This window comes from Bufo gargarizans, chromosome 8, assembly GCF_014858855.1.
Source record: "Bufo gargarizans isolate SCDJY-AF-19 chromosome 8, ASM1485885v1, whole genome shotgun sequence".
NCBI classification, from domain to species: Eukaryota; Metazoa; Chordata; class Amphibia; order Anura; family Bufonidae; genus Bufo; species Bufo gargarizans.
The window spans coordinates 41,029,310-41,047,852 of record NC_058087.1 but is presented as its reverse complement, the minus strand read 5'-3'; the positions used below and the strand labels follow the sequence as shown (position 1 = coordinate 41,047,852).

Genomic DNA, 18,543 nt, shown 5'->3' with positions numbered 1-18,543 from the left:
CACTCCACCTAGGATTCTCACCTATACACGGTTAGGGGCTCTATGCAGTAGGAGAACACATTTTTTGCTCGCTTCTCTCCTTGTTTAAAGCAGTGTTCTGAGAGGTAAGCAGCCTCCAGTCCTTGTTCTGCTCCTCATTAGCTAACGCTGCTGCACTGAGGCCTATTTAAAACCCCAAGCTACACTGGGAAGTCTGTCTCTGGACAGAGCATGGAGGCAGCTCACAAAGTGCAGGTTGCTGTTTATTGTTTGTAAGACAGAGAGGCAATATATACTGTTAAGGGTACTTTCATACTAGCGGCAGGGGACTCCAGGGCATCCGTCCTGCCACTAGTTCACGTGTGCCCTCGGACTGCCGCTCTGTCCCAATTGACTATAAAGGGGGGCGGGGCGGAGTTCCGGCAGCAGCATGGCAGCGCACGCCGAGAGGCGGCTGGACTAAAAGTTCTGCACTCTCGGCGTGCGCTGCCGTGCTGCCGCCAGAACAGCCCGCCGGAGTCCCCTGCCGCTAGTGTGAAACTAGCTTTAGCTAGTGCTTGTGTGATCTTTTGTGTTACTTTGTATCTTACAACCTTGAGGCCTCTTTCGCATGAACGATACAGATTGTGTCAGGATCTGTTCAGGAAAAAACGGATGGTTTAGCAGGCAAGTACAATCAGTCTCTGTGATTGCATTCAATGTTTCCGTTTTTTCTGCGCGGGTGCAAACAGTTTATGATGCGTCTTTCACGCGCGTGAGAAAAAAAACCCTGAAGAATAACACTTAACATCGGTAAAAAAAAACGCATTGCATGCGGATGCAATCCGTTTTTCATGCAAGAACCATTCACTTCTATGGAACCAGGGTTGAGTGAAAAAATGCATAGTATAGAACATGCTGAGATTTGTCCTGACCGCAGAACGCAAACGCATAGCATCTGGGCTGAATTCTGAACCATTCATTTTAATGGGTCATGCATCATTTCTGCGTTCAGGAAAAAAAATAAAAAATCACAGCATGTTCTGTATTCTGCGTTTTTTATGTAGCTCTGGTTCCATAGAAGCGAATAGGGCCTCAGTCAAAAATGGATTGCATCTGGATGTAATGCGTTTTTTCGCTGATGGTTGCTAGGAGATGTGGTGTGTAATTCTTCAGTTTTTTTTCCCGTGTGTCAAAAACACATCAAAAACTGATTGCACCAGCACGGAAAAAACTGAAACACTAAACCCAATCGCAGACAAGACTGACTGCACTTGTGTGCAAAACCGTCCGTTTTTTCCTGAACAGATCTAGACACAATCGTTTGTGTAAAAGAGGCTAATGCTTCACGTATTGCACCCGGACGGAAAACTCACTCATGTGAAAGAGGCCTTATACTTGTTGCCTGTCCGGGTGCGATGATGCGTGAAGCAAACGTACAGCATCCGGACTGAATCCTGACCCATTAGTTTCTATGGGTCTGTGTACATGGGTGTTTTTCACGCATCATTTCTGCTTTAGGGAAAAATCGCAGCCTGTTCTATAGTCTGTGTTTTTCACGTAGCTCTGGTTCCATAGAAGCGAATAGGGCTTCAGTGAAAAATGTATTGCATCCGGATGCAATGCATTTTCCACTGACGATTGCTAGGAGATTTTGCGTGTTATTCTTCAGTTGTTTTTTTTTCACGCTCTTGAAAAACCGCATTAAAAACAGTTTGCACCCACGCGGAAAAACCTAAAACACTGAACGCAATTGTAGACAAAACTGAATTAACCTGTGTGCAATCCGTATCTGTATCACCTGTGTGAAACAGGCCTAAAAGCCAGAAAGGACCCAAGCTTTGGAAATTTAAAGTCTGTCTGTGTCTCTATAAATCCTGACTTAACTTCCGACCATTGAGCCAAATCTCCACAATATATACACATACAGCATATAATTCCCAGTAAGGTAGTACAAAACCACTTTCAACCATTAATAACAAACTGAGCCAAGCAGAGGCTGAAATTAAAGTTACTGATAGCCTATAAATCTGGAAAACATACACTAATATACGGCAAATCAGAACACTTGACTCTGCAATACCAGGGCATCGGAGACAGTGATCATCTTGGCAGCCATTAAAATAATATAACAGCTAAGGCTAGACGAGGAAATGCAATGAGAAAACACTGGATCGTATGTGGGTTCCGATACTGAATTTATTGCTGCCCTATTAAAATAATGAATTCTAGGTGTACTTAAACGGCATCTGTCAGCAGTTTTGTACCTATGATACTGGCTGACCTGTTACATGAGCGCTCGGCAGCTGAAGGCCTCTGTGTTGGTCCCATGTTCATATGTGTCCACATCGCTCAGAAAAATGAGTTTTAAATATATGCAAATGAGCCTCTAGGAGCAACGGGGGCGTTGCCATTACACCTCCCTGCAACTGCCACACCCTCTGCGCTGTGATTGATAGAGTCAGGCAGTGATGACGTTTTCACTGCCTGGTCCAAACACCGGAAGATGTGGTGTGGAACAGAGGCACAGATTGGAAGCCCAGAGCACTACAGAGTGCTTCCGTGAGTTTTCGTGCATTTTTTTGTGGACTATCAGTTGCATGCAGATCACGGACCTCATTCAAGTGAATGGGTTCACGTCTGCAGACCGCGCACACATGCGGTCGGCGCCTGTGCATTGCAGACCACGATTTGCAGTCCACTGCATGGGCACGGCCGGCACACGGTCGTGTGAATGAGGCCTAAAGGTGTGGTTTAAAAGCAAACACTTAGGTAACATCTACTTTGTTGTCTATAGGGGGCAGCACTATAGTAGTTACTGGTGAAGGACTAAAGATATTCTATTTATTTAATGCTAATACATTTTCAGGGCTGGAAATGTGCTCAAAAGAATTGTCAGATCACTTCCCTCCTTTATCTTGGAGGGTGAGAATTGCATTACTTAGCAGTGGGTAACAATGAGCGAAGGAAATTAACTCCAGGTAATAAGCATGCTTGGTCCAAATTACTTGAAGGGACACTGACAGGCCCAAAAAGCATATTTAGGGGTATATATGACAGTATAGGTCTTATAAAGGGTATTAGAATCATCTAAGTATCCCCCCTGTCCACCTCATAAATACAGTAATCTGAAGTTTTATAACCTGCTTTCCTGGTGTTTAATCTGCCCAAGGGGCGGTGTTTCATATCAACTTGCGCCCAGCCAGCCTCGCCACAACTGCCGTTTGAAGCGCCACCCAGCTCATCAATATTCACTGAGCTGGGCGGCTACTCTGAAGCGCTGTACTAGTGTCCCCGGCCATCTTCACCGCATGCGCCCGGCACCCTCACTGGCCGGGATCGCATCGCGCGTCTGCTTTATGCGCATGCGGGGCGCTGCTGTGCCCGGCGCATGCGCATAAAGCAGACGCGCGATGCAATCCAGGCCAGTGAGGGTGCCGGGCGCATGCGCATAAAGCAGACGCGCGATGCGATCCCGGCCAGTGAGGGTGCCGGGCGCATGCGCTGAAGATGGCTGGGGACACTAGTACAGCGCTTCAGAGTAGCCGCCCAGCTCAGTGAATATTGATGAGCTGGGTGGCGCTTCAAACGGCAGTTGTGGCGAGGCTGGCTGGGCGCAAGTTGATATGAAACACCGCCCCTTGGGCAGATTAAACACCAGGAAAGCAGGTTATAAAACTTCAGATTACTGTATTTATGAGGTGGACAGGGGGGATACTTAGATGATTCTAATACCCTTTATAAGACCTATACTGTCATATATACCCCTAAATATGCTTTTTGGGCCTGTCAGTGTCCCTTTAAAGGGGTTGTCCCAAGAATAATATTCTACAGTTTTCAAACCAGCACCTGGATCTGAATACTTTTGTTATTGCATGTAATAAAAAAATTGCATAGCCACTGAGTTAGGCCTCTTTCACACGACCGTATGGCTTTTTCAGTGTTTTGCGGACCATTTTTCACGGATCCGTTGTTCCGTTTTTTGTTTCTGTTGTGTTTCCGTTTCCGTTCCGTTTTTCAGTTTTTCCCGTATAGCATATACAGTATACAGTAATTACATAGAAAAAATTGGTCTGGGCATAACATTTTCAGTAGATGGGTCCGCAAAAATGAAACGGATACGGAAGATATACGGATGCATTTCCATATGTGTTCCGTGTTTTTTTTTTTGCGGACCCATTGACTTAAATGGAGCCACGGAACGTCATTTGCGGTCAATTATAGGACATGTTCTATCTTTCTACGGAACGGAAAAAAGGAAAAACAGAAATACGGAAATGGAATGCATACGGAGTACTTTTTTTTTTTGGTGAAACCATTGATATTAATGGAATGCAAAAAACGGCCCGTAAACGAAAAAGAGTGTGAAAGAGGCCTTATTCAATAAAATGTATCTGTATGGCACCACCTGCTGTTTGTTTTTTCTTATTTCTTTGTCCTGCTCACTGGGAAGGCCGCACATGCTCAGTTTCATCCTTGAACTGCCTCCTGAGCTGTGATAGGTAGAGCGGAGACACGCCCCCTGAGCTTCAGCAGAAAAGACCCTCCCCTTGAGCTGCCAGATTTAAATCTAGCAGAGCAATGAATGGGGAGATCTCTGGTTCAGTGTGAGGTATAGGGCTGGTTGTCATGGACTATATGATGTCTGATTTTCATTTCTTACATTAATCATGGGATAACCCCTTTAAAAAATATACCAAGGTAACAAATGAAGCAGCTCTGCAAACGGTTTTGATTAAAAATATCCTACTGTTTTGTGTCTAAAGCTCCAATGCAGACCTGTCACCATGGTTACAGACTACAAACAACTCCTGTGTAGTCTGATCCAGCCGTCATGAGTTATTCCCTTCAGTCTGTCCCCTACTTATGACTACCACATATTTGAAAGGTTAGCAGCAAGTTGAGAACAGATAGAAAGGCGTGGGACTGAAGGAGCAGATTACACAGGGGGTGTTTGTACTCTGTAACCATAGAGACACATAGGTCAACATAGAAGATCGACACAAAACTGTAGTACATTTTTAATTTTTTAAAACTGCAACTCATCTACAATCAAAGGGGGTCATTTATCAAACTGGTGTAAAGTAGAACTGGCTTAGTTGCCCATAGCAACCAATCAGATCCCTCCTTTCATTTTTCAAAAGAGCTGTCCAAAATGAAAAGTAGAATCTGATTAGTTGCTATGGGCAACTAAGCCAGTTCTACTTTACACCAGTTTGATAAATGACCCCCCAAAGTATTTTTCTTTTGGTCCCGCTCAACTTTCCTGCAAATTCCTGCTACTGTTTTGTGTCACAGCTTCTATGTTGACCTATGCGTCTCTATGGTTACAGACTGTAGTCTGTAACCATAGAGACGCATAGGTCTACATAGAAGCTGTGACACAACCCCTGTGTAGTCTGATCCTGCAGTCACACTCCTAACTTTTCAAATATGTGGTAGTCATAAGTAGGGGACAGATTATGGGGAGTAACTCATGGCTGCATGATCAGACTACACAGGAATTGTTGGTAGTCTGTAACCATGGCAACATACGTGTCTGCGTTGGAGCTCTAGACAAAAAACAGTAGGAGATTTCTAATCAAGACAAAAAATGATAATGTAGGGATGTCTTGAAATTTCTCCACTTTCTTAAAATCATCAGATGAAATAAAAATACGCTATTGAAAAAGATTCAGAAGAACATCCGCGGTAAATGACTTACTGTACAAGCAAATCTGCAAAACAAACAAATAGGCTACACAATGTTCTTGGTCACATCACTTAAAGGGGTTGTCCCACAAAAAATATTCTACACTTTTTTAAAACAGCACCTGGATCTGAATACTTTTGTAGTTACATGTTATTAAATATGTATTAAAGCCACTGAGTTATTCAATATAATCTATCTGTATAGCGCCACCTGCTGTTTGCTCTTTTTCTAATTCCTCTGTCCTGCTTGCTGAGATGGAAGCACATGCTCAGTTTTATCCTTCAACTGCCACCATCTGCAGCAGAAAGGACACGCCTCCTAAGCTGCCAGCTTGAAATAAATCTAGAAGAACAATAGCAGCAATGAATGGGAAGATCTCTGGATCCATGTGAGGTACAGGGTTGTTTCTAAGTTTGTTAGAAAGAGATTGTCGTGCACTATATGATATCATATTTTCATTTTTACATCATAGGATAACCCCTTTAAAATAAATCAGGGGTTACTGATCACTTAATATCATAAACCTAATAGGCAATGGAAAGGATGTTCCTTTAAGACCACTTAAAATGTTGGGCAGCAATACAGAATTCCCCGGCTCCCACTCATTTATGACGTAGAGACATAAACGCGTTTCAAGGCAGGTCTTCACTACAGAGCAGGTCATGAGTGCACTCCAGACAACGCTTAAATTCTATAATGCATTCAGACAATGTGACTTCAATTCCTCCTACGTTTTGAACAGCACTAAGTACTCATTATGTGAAAAAAAAAAAAAAAAAGAGGTATTGCGGAAAAAAAATCTACTGTCAATGAGAAATGGCTGAACTGTTTGACATTAGGTTCTAGTCATTCTGTTCACTGCTATCATGGTGGCCAATGATGTAAGGTGTATTATGCTCAAATGTCTAAAGATTTACTTGAAGTCCTTGACCCATTGCAGTACAAAGATAAATGAAACCAATCTTCCAGTTCAAGAAAAAAATAAATCCTATTAACTGGGGAACAAACAGCAGACTTACATGGTGACCTTGTTTTCATATTTTTTGCCGCAAATGCGCCAATTCCGGGGCTCCTTTTCTGTCATCCAAGATGGCCGCCATTCATCTCAAACTTCGTGATGCACACTGTGCATTTGGTGGCTCAGGACACTTTCTGCTACCATCTGATTGGCCAGCACTGCTCACGTGAACAGAGATGGCCAATCAGAGAGCAGGGCTGGGCAAGTGGGAAGTATCTCGGACTACCAAATGCACAGTGTGTATCAGATAGTCCGACAAGAGATGGGGCCATCTGGATGGCAGAAGAAAAGCCTGAAAATGAGCAGATCTGCAACTGAAAAGATGAAAAGAATGGCACCAGGTAAGTGCTCTGCTCGTTACCCAGTCTATGTAAGTTATTTTTTTCTAGAACTTGAGTGTCACTTTAAGATCTTTAACTTATCTAATCTAAACAATAAATTAAAAGGGGTATTCCCAAAAATTTTTTAATTTTATCCCCCCCCCCCCCCCCTTTAAAAGTTGCCTACCAGGCCAGCACTGAGCTCCCAGTTCGAATGATATGCTGCTGGGGCTTCCTGGATTATGTGCCGTACTAGTGCACGTGATGCTATCCTGGTTACAGGTGTAGGTCATCAGTGATGATAAGTTCGTGGCCTGCTTCGTGTGCTTCATAACCACAGCGCATGCAGGAGAAAGAATCTCTCGCTAGCACTGTCAGAGCATAGAATACTATCCTACCCCCAAGCCAGGCCGGCTGCGCCTGCGCAGTCAGGCAGCCTTGGATGCTGATCGCAGACGTCATGCAGGTCAGGCCTGGTTAGGGGCCTGCAACATTTTGCGCTGCTCCCATTAAAGTCAATGGGAGTAGCACTGTCATAAGCTCCCTCCTCCACAAGGTTGACGGTGCTGTATATTCCCGTCTCTGTCTTTCAGCTACCAAGCTACACATGAACAGTTGATCAATGGGAGTCCTGCCAATCAGCTAGCGGTGGCCTATCCTGAGGATAGACCATCACTTAGTAAAGGCTGGGCAACCCATTTAATCCAGTTACCTGATTCAACCATAATACTTTGTGAATACTGTCATTTTCGCCCCAAAGTGGGGCGAAAATACCCATAACGGAAGCGCTCATTAGTACTGGAGGACCGAGAAGCTCTGTACTCACCGCTTCCTGGTCCTCGACTGCTCACTGTGCTTTGACTGCGCACAGCATGAGGACGTCGGCGCTCTGTGACCTCACGCTGTGCGCATCAAGTCACAGCACAGTGCACGACAGGAAGAAGAGGAGAGCAAGATCTTAGGAGTGGTGGCATCCGGTGCAGGAAAGGTAAGTTTATATATATTTTTTATTGATTTTTTATTTGCTCTGAGGCATGGGGGTCTCATCATCTGGGGTATAGGGGTCTCATCTGAGTGGGGGGGGGGGTGTCTTATTTATATTGGGGCTCTTATCTGAGGTCTGGTTGGGGGTCATTGACATTGGGGTCTGAGCTGGGGTCTGATTGTGGGTCTGAGCTGATGTCTTACTGGCGTCTTATTAATATTGGGGGTCTGATCTGAGGTCTGATTGGGGGTCATTAACATAGGGGTCTGAGCTGAGGTCTAATTGAGGGTCTGATTAACATTGGGGGTCTGATTGGGGTCTGATCTGAGGTCTAATGAAAAATATTTTTTTCTTATTCTCCTCTAAAACCTAGGTGCATCTAATGTGCAGGTGCATCTTATAGGGCGAAAAAAAATACAGTATAATCCATATGAATGCACATCTCACCTTCAACCAGTGTGCGTAACTATGGCCGGGAAAGTGTTAAGCCCATTTCTTTGCCTCTCCGCAGGTAGATGAAGAAAACAGGAAGTCCGTTATCCAATTCCACATGCAATAGGTGATGGAGTGCTTCAATCGGAAATCTGAAAGTCGAAATAAATCAAGATATTAAGTGCTAATGCTTTATCAACTGCAAATAGCCTTTCTAAGCACAAAGGAATTCTGCCGCCGTTACAGACGTCACTGCATAATTGTTCCAAGTGAAAATAATGCGCAGCAGAACACGAACCTGGAAAAGACGTGTAGTACATCAGATACAAAGAAAGATAATACTCCAATTCGGAAATAAATTAGCAAGAAACAGTTTTGATGCAATTTGCGGTCCCCAATGCGCGGGCATCACCCGTGCGGCTGCCGCAGACGGATACAGACCCATTTAACATGAATGGGTCCGTAATCCGTCTGCCCCCCGCCAAAAAATAGGGGGGAGAGAAACCCCACGGAAGCACTCCGTAGTTCTTCCGTGTGCTTCCGTGCCTCCGTTCCGCACCACTCCTTCTGGATGGCAGACCCATTGAAGTGAATGGGTCCGCATCAGTGATATGGTATGCACACCGCGTAGAAATATAGCTCATGCATGGAAACCATCAACAAGCTGCTGTACATGGATATGTTACTATTATTTTTCCATATTCAGTAATAATGTTGTCCATTTGTGAATGGGCCATGAATGGGATGATTAGCTGCCCCCATAAAAAAAAGAGAAGCCATATCTGCCCTTTATACTTTCTCTCCTCTTATGACCCACTCCTGATTTTGGTTTCCAAAACTACATGCAGAAATCTGACCGCGGGGACGTACCCTAAGACTAGGGCTACACGGCAACACTGGTCACGGATCGGATAGCGACGGAAGTCACAAGAAACCCAACACGGCTGCATTTCTTGTGACTGGCTCAGCGATTTCATTTATTTCTACGGGATCACCGCTACTCTCCGATCTTGGCCGCGACCAGTGTAGCCCCAGCCTAAAGGTCCCAAGTTTCTCCTTATGCAGGGATAAGGAGATTTCATGCTCCATAAAAAAAAAAACTATGGATAAATCAGGAACCAGGTGGCCAATATACCTAGATATTTGCTAGGAGACAATACACTCCACCCTTATGTTCTAAAGGCAAGTTACTTCATGGCTAACGGCAACCCTAAATTTCAGAAAGACATTACACAAAGCCTTAACATCTGCTTCCATGGCTCCCAGCAAAAAAAAAAATGAATATTAATGCAACAGAAAGGTAGCAAACAAAATCAAGGGGAGAACTGTATGTAACAATATCACCACAGCAACACTAAAAATAACCAGACGAGTACTGGATGTCCTCTCCATTAGGGTTCTTTTACGAGGGGCAATTTCAGCCCCCAACAAGTGCCAGTCACTGATATACAAGTCAGTCTGCGCCCATTGTTATACAGACTGATGCAGACTAAGGCCTCTTGCACACGAACGTTGTGTGCCCGTGCCCGTGTGCACTTCGCATCATGAATGCGGACCCATTCAGTTGAATGGGTCCGCAATCATGGAGATTCGTAACGGAAGCACGGATCGGAACCCCACGGAAGCACTATGGAGTGCTTCCGTGGTGTTTCTGTCCGTGCCTCCGCACCGCAAAAAAATATAATATGCTCTAGTTTTTTTGCGGTGCAGACGGATCACGGACCTATTTAAGTTGAAATTAAGGCAGCATCCTAAATGGGGAAATATATGACCGTTACTACGATTATTCATCTCCCATTCAGTTTGCATATTGTCGGCAACATATACTTGTGCTGCAGGAAAGTCGCCCTTTTGTCGGGTGGACAGACAAGTGTTTACACTGGACAATGACTGGGAATAAGCATATATATATTTTTTTCATTTATCAGACTCTATAAAGGGGCCCTCCGGCTCTGTACACTCATTTGCTTTGGAGCCACCATCACAAATTCCATCAGATTTCAGGCTACTCTTTCTGTCCCAAAAAAAAGAGAGGTATCTGCCAAATTAACTACAAGTATCGATTTGTTTACATTTGTTTTTGTTTTATTTACAAAAAGTTAAGTTTTGCTGTATAGTTGCAAGAAGGCCTCCGTGAGTGTTAAATGGAAATTTCGCAATGCGTCATTGTCTACTTTCAGAAAATATATGGCCTTTCTCCCAAGCCCTGCTATTATTAAAATTGACAGGTATCATTAAAGTCCCCCAAATGTCCTCATTATTTGCTAGATAAGCATTAACAAGAGCAATCTTCAGAACTGTGGAATAGTCTACCTTAGGCTACTTTCACACTAGCGTTTTAGTTTTCCGGTATTGAGATCCGTCCTAGGGGCTCAATAATGGAAAAAAACGCTTCAGTTTTATCCCCATTCATTGTCAATGGGGACATAACTGAACTGAACAGAACGGAGCGCTCCAAAATGCATTCCGTTCCGTTTAGTTGCGTTCTCATACCGGAGAGCAAACCGCAGCATGTTGTAGTTTGCTTTCCGTGCTGGGATGCGGAGCAAGACGGATCCGGCATGACCCACAATGCAAAGCAATGGGGACGGATCCGTTTTCTCTGACACAATCTGCCATAATAGAAAACTGATCCTTCCCCCATTGACTTTCAATGGAGTTCATGACGGATCCGTCTTGGCTATGTTAAAGATAATACAACCGGATCTGTTCATAACGGATGCAGACGGTTGTATTATCAGTAATGGAACCGTTTTTGCTGAAACCTGCTGGATACAGCAAAAACGCTAGTGTGAAAGTAGCCTTAGGACGTGGTCACAGTCCAGGAGTACGGAGCACTCCGTATATTGGGGTCCCCAAACTAACATGAAGCCTTCCTCCACTACATACTGGACGACATTTAATAAGACTTGTACACTGTCTTTGGAGTAAACCATGAAGAATTCTCAGTGCACTGTGCATCATACTGTAGTGTACTTGCCAACATTAGCAAGCTAGTTTAAAGAAGGAACAGTGGACAGTTTTAAAAGCAAAATGACGTTAATGCTTATGAAAATGTGTTGAAATCTGGGTCTCACCCCCTTTTCTAAAATTCACATCCCCACCTATCCCTTGGTTGAACTTGATGGACTTGTGTCTTTTTTCAACCGTAATAACTATGTAACTTGATGTGTGAGTCTGAATCTCTTGGCACGGCGCTGTGGTTCCTAACCCCAGGATAGGATCATGTGTATGGCACGTGATCCTGGAAGTGACCACCGCATGGGATAGTGGGGCAACCCACATAACCCCTTTAAATTACTCCCCGTCACTGCTATAGCTGAACCATATTGAACGGAAATATAGCATCCAATCCTGAAATGGACACAGCTTGATGGTGGGAGGCTGGAATATGGGAGAACGTTTAAAACTGGTGGAGTTAGTCTTTTAATTTTAGGTTCAGCTTCCAACTTTGGTGACGTTCACATCTGAGTTAGTTTTTCCATTTTTCTGTTCTGTTCTTGGGCAGGGTTCTGGCTCCCCTCAAGGAGACCTGTTGTGGATGGAGATAATAATATTTTGCATATAAATATGGTAAAGATAACTGTCTCACTAGCTCCATCATCTCACTCAAGCAGCCAGAATCCTGGAAGATGTGGAACAAGCAGTTGTCTGTGGTTGGTTATTTGGCTTGGCTCTTTTCCCTTGTCATGTCCCAAGGCTTGCTAAAAAGTCGGACTTTGATTCATATGGAGCCACCTCCACAAGGTGGCGCTAGTGAGATGATTCCCTTCACCTGTTCTGTTCTAGGATCAGAAAAAAGAAAAAAAGGCAGCACCAGAGCTATCATGTGACACCCCACCAACTACAATGGAATATGTCAGATTCTGTAATGGAGCCAAGCATTTTGCTAAACTATTTTGCCTGGGTCCTTTGATGGAATTTGCATTGGAGGCTCAACAAATGAAAGGGGTTGTCCAGCATTTTAAAACTGATGCATTATCCTCAGAGTGTGAGAAGATCACTAATACCAGATTGGCGGAGGTCAGCTCCACCGATCAGCTGTTTCAGAGTAGCTTCGGAATGTGACCAGCGTTACAAACTCCACCCACTGCACGATGGACAGAGCTGTGTAGTTCCGCTGCCAAAGCTACTCTAAAATGATGGGGTGTCGGCCATCTGACATTAATGGTGGAGGCAGACTGGAAACCTAAAGTGGCCATGGAAGAAAACCTAAAAGTGGCCCCATGTTGTAGGCAGGTCCAAATTTGCAGAAGGCACAAGTAGGAAGGGATAAAAGAAGTAGGCGGAACCTGTAATACTATAATACAGCACAAAATACCGCCCCAGCAGAACCAAATATCACAGTGCAGCACAAAATACTGCCGCCCTCGCCACAGTATTCAACTCTATCACTGTCCTGAGGATGATGATACAGTTGAGTTCAGGAGGGCACCTGCAGCCATTGGCCAGGTGCATAAGTAATTGATGCTCCCAGAATCTGATCACTATGCATCCGGCTGTCACCTGTGAGGAGGGCATCGGCCCATAGGAAGTTTCCCTGTAGGATCTATGGCCAGTCCGTCCCTGATTGATGGCCTGTCCTGAGATCTTGGCAACATCTGCCAACAAGACTCGAGGACTGGAAACCATTGCTCCCTTTAAGCTGTGCAGCTTCCATGGTGCCCCCCTTTCAGTGCCTCTGCAGCCCGCTCACCCCGGCAGACGTGTCCTGGGCTTCATCAAACTGCCTCTTCTGAATTCTAGGGCAGCTCACCCCAGCTTCGCTGTGTGCACTGCCAGGGTGGGTAGCCCCAGAACTCAGAACAGGGTAGATGGTTTTTCCTATTGGGCTAAAGGACCCTCCTGATGTCATCGCCCATGTGACCAGTGGGGGAGTAGCCAGAGGAGCAGAGAGCTGTGTTCCTTTATGGAGAGGAGCCTGGCTGTCTGTGTCCCCGCGTGTGTGTGTCTGTCCATGTGTGTGTTTGTCCCTGGGGCTAGCTGATGGCACTGGGATGGGGGGCTGATGGCACTGGGATGGGGGGAGCTATCACTGTGTCTTTTGTAGTGGACTACAAATAAGAGTTTTAAGAAATATCCACAGGAGTCCCATGGATTCAGATACCACAGGAAGGAGGTAGCACATGTTGAGCCACTTCTCCATACACTGCCATAGGCAACTGTTCTCAAGAGAGTCAGCATCTGTCACACTTTTATTGTAAATCCCCAGAAATGTTACAGATGAGAATTCCTCTTTAAATTATGGGCACACGATATTTACCACGTGGTTGCTACATAGGAATGCACCTTTAGTAGGAGACTGCCCACCTTTCACCATGTATCGCCCAGCTACCTAACTGCTCCGCTCGGCAACAGCAGAGGCTTAGAGGGAACACTGCTGAAGACCGGCTTTGGTTTCAGAATTTGCAGAATTTGCACCTAGAATATTCAGAACATTTTCACTTAGTCAGAACTGTAGTCGAGATTTTACTTTTTCAAATAAATGACAGCAATTAATTCAGTTTCTTTCAGGGACTGCACTTTGACAGCTGTAATATTTTCTTTGGGCATATTACTGTATTGCATGCATTTTCCTGAAATATTAAAGTTCAGGTGATGTCAATGCTGTAACGCAGGGGACAACACGAAGGTATGACTGACAAGAAAACGTTGTACAAGAATTACGTGCATGAAATATTTACAACGGACATGTCACTGAGGCTCGCTTAGAGGCAGCACATGAAGAAGCAATTTCTTTTTCCCATAAGCCTTAGTAATCTCATTAGTTCCCAGTGAATTAATAGACTACATATTACTGGTGTTGATATATGGGTAAAACCTACTGCAAACCATTAAAAACACACGGCAGATAAACTTATGCCATAAAATACAGTACATAGCTGCTGTAGAACTTCGTTTAAAGGGGTTCTCTGGGAATTAAGAAAATGAAAATACTTAAATATTACTTTATTATAAATATATTCTCAAATACCTTTCATTATTTATAATGGCTCATTTTGTCTGGGGAGCAATCATCAGGGGAAACAAAATGGCCGCTGTCCCATTAGTTCACACAAAACCTGTCCTGATCACACACGAGCACAAGTTACTTTACAACACTGAGGTAAAGAGCTGCCTCATCCTGCTCTCTACTTGTCAGGGATTATGATACTGAATACAGATGATAAGAACTTTAGCTAAATCTCTGGGGAATTGAGTATATGAGGAGACATGAAAGACAGAGAGGACGGACAGACTATAGTAATGGAGACTGCATACAAGTGCTGCTGCTCATTAGCCACCCCTCACCCTCCTCTCAGGTCTCCTCATCTTCTCCATTCCCAGAGAGATTCACCTGTATTCAGGATTATGATTCCTGACAAGCAGAGCAGAGAGGAGGATGAGGCAGCACTATGGCTCATTGTGGTGAAGTAACTTGTCCTCCTGTGTGATTAGGACAGGTTTTGTGTGTACTGATAGGACGGCGGCCATTTTATTTCTCCCAATGATTGCTCCCTAGACAAAACAAGCCATTCTAAGTAATGAAAGGTATTTGTGAATATATTTATTATAAAATAATATTTAAGTATTTACATTTTTTTAATTCCTGGAGAACCCCTTTAATGAGGGAAAATGAGCTTCATGGAATTCAGTAGTTGGTGATTTCTTTATGCAATGAGCTTGGTTCTGGTGCTGTATTTATGTACTTTGCTTAGATCCATTGTGTTAAACTTAGATTTGATGCTATACTTTGATCTGATTATATCTGCATTGTCTAATATCTCCATCACAGATCCTGTCCGAAAAAAACAGACAAAAATGACCTGCATGCAAGACTTTTTTGTTCGGTAAAAAAGCACCATCCTGAGAAGACTCAGTTGTAGCCAGCACTTCCATTACTTTCATATTAACGCCATTGTGAACCCAGCGTAACAGTAAAATCTGAATTAAAGGGGGTTAAAAAGATGCTGTAAACTTTGCTGTGCACACTGAACATCTCTCCACTTCTCTCAGTGCACAGTGAATGCACACACATATGATGCACATATAGTCCTATAATTAAGTTATACATGTAATTAGTGTTTGTGAGTTGGTACGTATATACAAGTTATTACATCTATAGTATAAACTTGCCAACTCTCCTTGAATATCTGGGAGGCTCCCGGAAAAAGGGGAGACCTTCTGAGCTCCTAGTGGAGTTGGCAAATCCCATGCAAAGTGAATGATGAATGCGCTGATGAATGGCAGGAAAAGTCTAAGGCATATTGGTACATCTTAGACTTTTTCCAGGGCATGGGTGACCACAGAGAGGGCTCTGAGCGCCATCTCTGACACCCCTGCCATAGGTTCGCCACCAATATGCTAGGATATGCACACAATTTCTGATAGGTGCAGGTCCCAGATGACCTCTGGAGTTCTTTAGAACAAAGCCCGCAAAGTGAAGGATGGTGCTCTGCGTGTACACATCCGCCCTCCATTCATTTCTATGGGACTGCCAAAAATCAGCCCCATAGAAGTGAATGGAATGGTGGCCGCACTTGCGGGGTGCACTTCCCATTAAATTCAATGGGACTTCCGAAAATAGCCGAGCGCGCTGCTCAGCTATTTTTGACAGTTCCATAGAAATTAATGGAGGGCGGCTGCACGTGCACCCTCCTTCACTTTGCAGGCTCCGTTCTAAAGATAGGTGCGGGTTCCAGAGGTGGCGCTATGCCACCAATGCTTGATGTGGGCTTTAAACTAGCTTGCTAATGTTGGCAAGTACACTACAGTACGATGCACAGTGCACTGAGAATTCTTCATGGTTTACTCCAAAGCCAGTGTACAAGTCTTATTAAATGTTGTCCAGTATGTAGTGGAGGAAGGCTTCATGTTAGTTTGGGGACCCCAATATACGGAGTGCTCCGTACTCCTGGAGCCCTTAATCTGGCCCTGCATTACCCTACACATAACCAAGAAGTAAAACTTTTCACCCTGTTCCTCGACTTCTATTGTTTTACCAAGGATTCGGAGGATACTAGGATACTATATCTTATTATGGAGAGTGCCTAATCAGCTTGAGGAGTCTTAATTCTGGGAAGAGGCTATGCAAAACTTCTCCTAGCAAGCTGAGTTCCATATTTTACCGAGAGCTTTTTTTCAAAGCTAAGATTCTGTGCTTTACAGGATGACGCTATGACGTTCTAGTCATTGCTTTATGTCATGGTGTATATTACATATGATTAGATGTAAAGGATTTAAAGGGGGATGTGGTCGAATATTTGTGCTGTCTATGGCAGTGGCATAGATACCTGAGTGTCGTACTCGTCAGTCTGCATTAGTGCCATAGAGCAACAGCATGAATGATCCCCTGCTGCTCCGCTTAACTGATCCTGGCTGCTGTCATACAGCTCTCGAGAATGGGCAGCACAGAACCCCTGTTCTGGTAATTGGTAAGGGTCCCAATGTGCGGACCCCCACTGAGCTAGCAGTTATCTCCTATCCAATTGATATGGGATAACTCGTATCTAGTAAATTACTTTGTCTGAATTCATTAAACTGAATTCCACATTTGTAAAGAAAAGAAGAACATTTTAAATACCTTCCAACGTTCCAAGCAATCCTTCATAGACCCTGATACATAATTTTCCTGTGTAGTATTTGAAAGGCAGTGACCCAAATATGCACAGGGTGTTGCTTAGTACTATGTGCCATAGCAAGGGGGTGACACAGCGGGACCTCTTTGCTCCTGTGGAGACTGGTAGTGTTGCCTGTAAGTCAGCGAGAAAAGTTTTCCTAGTACCATTTAGGTCTTTTAACTGAATTGTTCCCCTAAATAGGTGCCGTTCCACCAAAGAATGAGTCAGCAGCCTGTCCTCCTTTTAATGAAGTACGTTTTCAAAGAAATAAGATTAAGTACAAGGCAGGTTTATCATGCATTCTCCTTTTCAGGTAAAGAGACTGCTTGCTCTATTTGTTTCTTAGACAGGTTAGGCTACTTTCACACCAGCGTTTTCACTGGATCGGGCAAGGCTCAGCAAAAACGCTTCCGTTCCTGATAATACAACCGTCTGCATCCGTTATGAATGGATCCAGTTGTATTATCTTTAACATTGCCAAGACAGATCAGTCATGAACTCCTTTTAAAAGTCAATGGGGGTCGGATCAATTTTCTATTGTGTCAGAGTTAAACAGATCCGTCCCCATTGACTTGCATTGTGGGTCATGACGGATCCGTCTTGCTCTGCATCCCATGACGGAAAGAACGCAACTAAACGGAAAGGAATGCATTTTGGAGCGCTCCGTTCTGTTCAGTTAAGTTTTGTCCCTATTGACAATGAGTGGGGGAAAAAACTGAAGTGTTTTTTTTCCGGTATTGAGACCCTATGATGGATCTCATTACCGTAAAATATTAACGCTAGTATAAAAGTAGCCTTAGCTGCAGTTTTTTTTTTGCTGTTTTTTTGTATACTATGTAAAAAGAATGTAGTTCTTGTACTATATACGGTATGTATCTGATGTTGTGTTTAGGAGTACTACCATACCATGTCAATGAGTCTGACAATGAGGGTGACTCGTTTCTCAACAGTTAAGGTAGGCAAAGGAGTAGATGTCATTGTCCGTATAGGCCCAAGAAGAGCCTGACGCTGACATGGGCATGAGCATTCTGATGCATCTTTTCACTAAAGGAAAAGATAAAAAAGTGTGTTTTGAGGGGCCAAAACTGCTCGAAGGCAGGAGGGTGAGACACTGGGCCTTCCTAACACTGTATTGTTGGCTGCCTAGCGTATCTCTTTGGAGATCATAGGTAAGAGCTGTGTTTCCAACATTGCCAATCAAAGCCTAGAGCTGTGATGGCTTACCTCCCACACTCCAACTACAACTCCCAAGATGCACAATTGCTTGGCTGTTCTCTGAACTCCATAGAAATGAATGGAGCAAGCTAGAGTGCCGGAGGTTAGCCTATCTGCCCTGTTAGGACCAGATAGGCAAGTTTGGTGGTGCTAGACTCATATTCAAGGGAGGCTAGAGCTGAAGTCAAGATGGGGCTGTGTGGAGACAGTGACTCAGGGGAGTGAAGTGGAAGGTTGGCTGCCCTGATGCCCATAGTGTGGCCTGATTGGTTTAGTTTGAAAGTGTAGTGGACTGAACAGGAATATACTAGGTGGTGTCTGTT

The 18,543-nt window shown here is 44.1% G+C and overlaps 1 protein-coding gene across 3 annotated transcripts in view; it reads right to left on the bottom strand.

Moving 5' to 3' along the window:
* The window catches only part of OSBPL6 (oxysterol binding protein like 6), a 273,275-nt gene that overhangs the window by 232,778 nt on the left and 21,954 nt on the right, over nt 1-18,543 (bottom strand). For all 3 annotated transcript variants that reach the window (XM_044303514.1, XM_044303517.1, XM_044303515.1), the window contains exon 2: nt 8,421-8,557. The gene's annotated coding sequence lies outside the window, so the exon portion shown is untranslated. The remainder of the gene's footprint in view (nt 1-8,420; nt 8,558-18,543) is intronic.